The sequence below is a fragment of the Rhipicephalus microplus genome, chromosome 4, assembly GCF_043290135.1.
Source record: "Rhipicephalus microplus isolate Deutch F79 chromosome 4, USDA_Rmic, whole genome shotgun sequence".
Classification (NCBI taxonomy): domain Eukaryota; kingdom Metazoa; phylum Arthropoda; class Arachnida; order Ixodida; family Ixodidae; genus Rhipicephalus; species Rhipicephalus microplus.
In genome coordinates this window covers 47682581-47687255 of record NC_134703.1, presented here as the reverse complement: position 1 = coordinate 47687255, position 4675 = coordinate 47682581, and the positions used below count along the sequence as shown (strand labels likewise).

The 4675-nt window shown below is 41.3% G+C and overlaps 1 non-coding gene across 1 annotated transcript; it reads left to right on the top strand.

The window, feature by feature from the left end:
* The first annotated feature begins 417 nt into the window (after positions 1 to 417).
* Positions 418 to 541, top strand: LOC142814796 (U5 spliceosomal RNA). The gene has a single exon (XR_012895102.1). It is a non-coding gene; the product is annotated as a U5 spliceosomal RNA (small nuclear RNA).
* Positions 542 to 4675: the final 4134 nt, after the last annotated feature.

Below are 4675 nucleotides of genomic sequence, written 5' to 3'. Positions count from 1 at the left end.
CTTCTTTTCAATCTTATTGACCTGCGAGATACTATGTAAATAAAGGGCGCATCCTTCGTAAGACCAAATCGCGCAATAATATCTTCTAAACAGAGAGGGAAAACAAAAAAAAAGCGAAAAAAAAGGGGGGGGGGGGGCACGCAGGCACTGTTCATTGAAATGCTTATCCATCAGAAATAAACATGGTGGCTTCTTGCGTGCCTTGGTGAAGATACGGCTTTCATTTTCTCCCCATAAGGCCATTGCAACACACCACTCAAAGGGCAAACAATGACTAGAAAGGGAAGGAAAGAAAAAGAAAGTGAGGCAACGGCTACGCAGATACTCAAACGTAAACACGCCCCTCACAGGGCGTGTACAGGCCTGGCGTTCTGAGGTTCGCTATTGTAGCTATAGGATTTTCCCACTGTGCGTGAATCGCTCAGGTCCTTCCTCAGTTAACCGCACCAATCTTTCGCCTTTTACTAAAGATTGCCGTGGGGAAAGACACCCTAATGAGCCACTAGGCCAATTTTTGGGAGGCCTTGCCCGTTTCAGGCTGACCTCTCTGCCTTTCTGTAAATAAACTTACCTTCTCCTCTCTCTCTATGCGTGATGAGCACACGCACAATCAACGATTTCCTGCGGCAGGATGAAATATTTCTACATGTGACCCACAAATATTATGTAACCTGACCACAGTAAGGGGGCACACTATAGCTTGCGGTTGAGCAGACAATGGTGCACTCTGGCATAATAAAAGGGAAATTCATAAATCACACAAGGGAAGGCGATAAAAAAATCATTCGTGTAGGGACAGCTTAACAAAGTCAAGAAAAGTTGAGGTACAGCCTAGTTGATATTCTATTGTAAACGTGTGTACAGCGCAGACAAAACCAAGCTCACCGCAAAAGGACGATGAATAGCACTCATTTCTAAGCTGAATTTTAAGTAAAGTGATATATATCATATATTTATATATATATATAAATATATATATATATATATATATATATATATATATATATATATATATATATATTATATACATATATATATATATATATATATATATATATATATATATATATATATATATATATATATATATATATATATATATATATATATATATATATATATATATATTATATATATACATATATATATATATATATATATATATATATATATATATATATATATATATATATATATATATATATATGCATTGTCATCTTCCCTCCATTGGCTCTTGTGTACCAGTTGGGTTCCTTTCTTTCTTAATCCTTTCAGGCTCTCTGTACACACTTGTTTATACCACTCGTTTTCATTATTTCATCAAGTAGAGGATAAGAAAGAGCAAGGTATATTGTACATTAGATGAGGTGACCCTCTTGCATGCTTCAGTTGTCTTCATGTAACCTCATTTTGCAGTGTACTAATGCATATGATCAGTTTTCTGAAGGCACTACCACGTCTCACGAGTCGTCCGACGTGCCGCTTCCTCCAAGCAATGTGAAAAGCAGTTTTCCTTGCTCACGATTGACATAACCGAAAATATATTCGCACTATATTTCTAGCTAGAGATTAGATTGTATTTATGCCAAAAGTAAGTATCAATAAATTTAGGATAAAGAAATATTTCATTACAACTTAATTAGAACGAGTTACTACTACACACACTGATTGAACAATTATATTGTTAATTTCGTTGCAGTAGAATATTGAGTGCCTTGAAGTAACACAGTAGTGTTTTGACACATATACAAATAGTTATTAGTCGCTGGTGTCTGAAAGTGTTAAGGGCAAGGGGGTTGGGGCGTTTAGTCTTCTTGATTACGACAGTTACAGTTTGCGCAGTGGTGTTTCAAAAGAACAGCAAATTATATACAAGCATTGTAGATAAGTTGTATTAGACACAGTTCGCCACACTGCTCCAAGCAAAATGTTCTTTTTTTTTTGTACCAGTACTTCTGTCATATAAATATACGAATACTGCATGAGACAATCAAGAACAGTAGGTGGTACGATAAATAATATTGCATGATGCTAGCAACATTGTGTCAGCGATGTGTTGTTCACCATGTTTGCTGCTCTAACCATTACGAAAACGATTTCTACGATTCGCTCAACTGTACTCCGCAATAATCATTTTAGGCTTGTTGATACTGGCTTTCCAATTTATAGAGAAATGTTATAAAAAAGAGCTCCTGTACTCACCTCTTCTAGCGGGCCACAGTAACATTTATCAATGCGAAGCCCTTGACGTGAAGAAGCCTGCCGCAGGTGCAGGGGAGGGGGGGGGGGCTAATGGCTAAGGAGAACTTCAGCAAAATATTAGTCAGTGTACTTTTAGGGTAAATTCTGAAGTAGATTTCATACAAGGTTTTGAGACACATATTGATACTGATAATCAGAATGACTTCAATGTGGACGCTTATGCTGAGATATATAGTTTTTGTTCCACTGCTCTGCTTTACAGAACGGAGCGCATGAGGTGCATCAAGAAAACAATTGTTCGAACCTGTCACGTCTTATGTGGCTGGTGAACAAACTTATCGACAAAACTGTATATGGGGAAGACTATCACTTGCTTGGCGGGCGGCTAGTGAGGTGAGACCCCCGCCACAGAAGGCTGTTGTGTCGTAGGTTAATACCAATACAATGTCGCAGACGGCGAGGTGGCGGTACTGTAACGCTTCGTCAGTCAGCTTAGCTTGTTTTCGTTCAAGACTAATTTACCATTCGAGTCCGTCCACTTATTCGGAAGCGCTCATTTTGCACTTAACACCGCGCACAAAACAGCAGGAACAAAATCCACGCAAGGAGGTTGAACAGGAGCGGATCTCGTGTCCGTTGAATACGGTGACCTGTGAACGAGCACAGGGGGCACAATTTCATGAATAAGTTAGTAAAGTGCCGCACCCATGCGGGGAGAAACAGCGAGCAGAGAGAAAAGAAGGCCTTCTCTGCAGCGTTCTAAGCACGACAGTCTTCTCCAATGCCCCGAGACCAGTTACACGCGAGCACCGGCAGCAATAACAAAGCGCTCCCGTATAGGGCTTCCAACGAGTCGTTGCCACCTTCCCGTTAATTATTTCGAAGCTTGTCCACATATAGTCGCGGCCCTCCAGTCTCATGTGCGACCTATCCGTTTCCGTGTCACGTGTTTTATTTGTTGAAGTCGCGTCTGATGTTGACTGCGGTGAGGCGATGATGGCTCGTGAAGGAGCAGCGGTTCTCGTGCGCTTAATGGATTCCTGTTATGAGGTTGACAGGCCGAGTGAAATCGCTTCAACCTCAACCGTGGAACCACGATGAGTGTGCTTTAAGCGCACGCACACACAAGCAAAAAAGGCAATATGTGAGTATACCCCGAGCTCTTGCTATCCGATATTTACGTAGGACAGTTACCCCGACCGCCCCCTTGTTCGGAGGATCCCACCCAACCCGGCGCGATGCGTCGCGGTACTTCGACCGCTCACGCCTCACGTACCGTGGCTTTGCTCTGACCAAAGACCTGCTGAACAATGTTAAGGAGGCAGTGAGAGGAGGATGAATTCGAATAAGGAACAAAATGAAAAGCTTTGAACGTGCAGGGGCTGACTAAAAGCGGGAACGGGGCGTAGAGGGGAGACTCGCACTTGCGTCTATAGTCTCCCCTCCTGCCCTGCCATGGTACGGGACGGGAATGGGTTCAGGCGATCCCCGCTTGTAGGAATTTGAGACTGCAAATTAAAAGAGAGGTAAAAACGTGATGGCGTCGACATGGGAGTGAAAATGGGGCATGCTGTGCAGCTGTCGAGGCGGATAGGGGGTGCATTTGCCCGCTCCTTCCAGGGGCATGTATATAATCACTACCAATTGCGGTGCATGAGCGTCTGCTGTACACTGGTCAAAGAGGTGCTTGCAGTGGTGGGAACTGCTTTCGGCGTTTCTATACTTGTCATCGGAAGGTATATAAACTTATTTGTTTGTTTACTACTTGGTATTTCACGATTTCAGTCTATTATCAGCGAATCGTGTGAACAATCGGATGTTTTTTTTTTTTACATTGCGTTTTCACGCTTGTAATATTTCATAGAAAATGCTTCTCTCGTGAGAGGTATTGTGTATTATCGCTTATCAAATATTAATAAACAGTGGCTATTTTTTGTTGAGCAGTTTCCCACTTTCAGTCAACTCGTAATATTAGACCAGTGAACCAATTTATTGATAATATTGCTTAATGATCACAGCATCGACTTACACTGCCTGGAAGTAACAGACGGATGGTGAAGTTAGTCGGCGTGCGGAATGATAGTTGTTGTAAGTGGTGCGAATGGAGAGAATATTATTGCAATACTCTAACTCGCACAATGCTAAAGACAAATTTAGCACTATCATTATCTAAACCTTTATAAGTATTGTTGAACATACCAAGACAGCCGTTCCTCAATATTTTATTAAGCGAGATGATTTATAGTAAACCACTGTATTCCATTTAGATATTGCATTCTGAGCATTGTCTTGACGACGGTTCACATTCCTATAACTGGCAGCTTATTTATTGTTGCGTTTTTTTTAAACAAAGGACGCTTCAATTGTAACTAAATTCAAATTGTTGTTTCATGTGAATGAAACAACAATTTGTTTGTAACACGTGTCTGTAAGGCTGTCATCAGCAAGCCGAGCGCAGAGGACACCACACGTG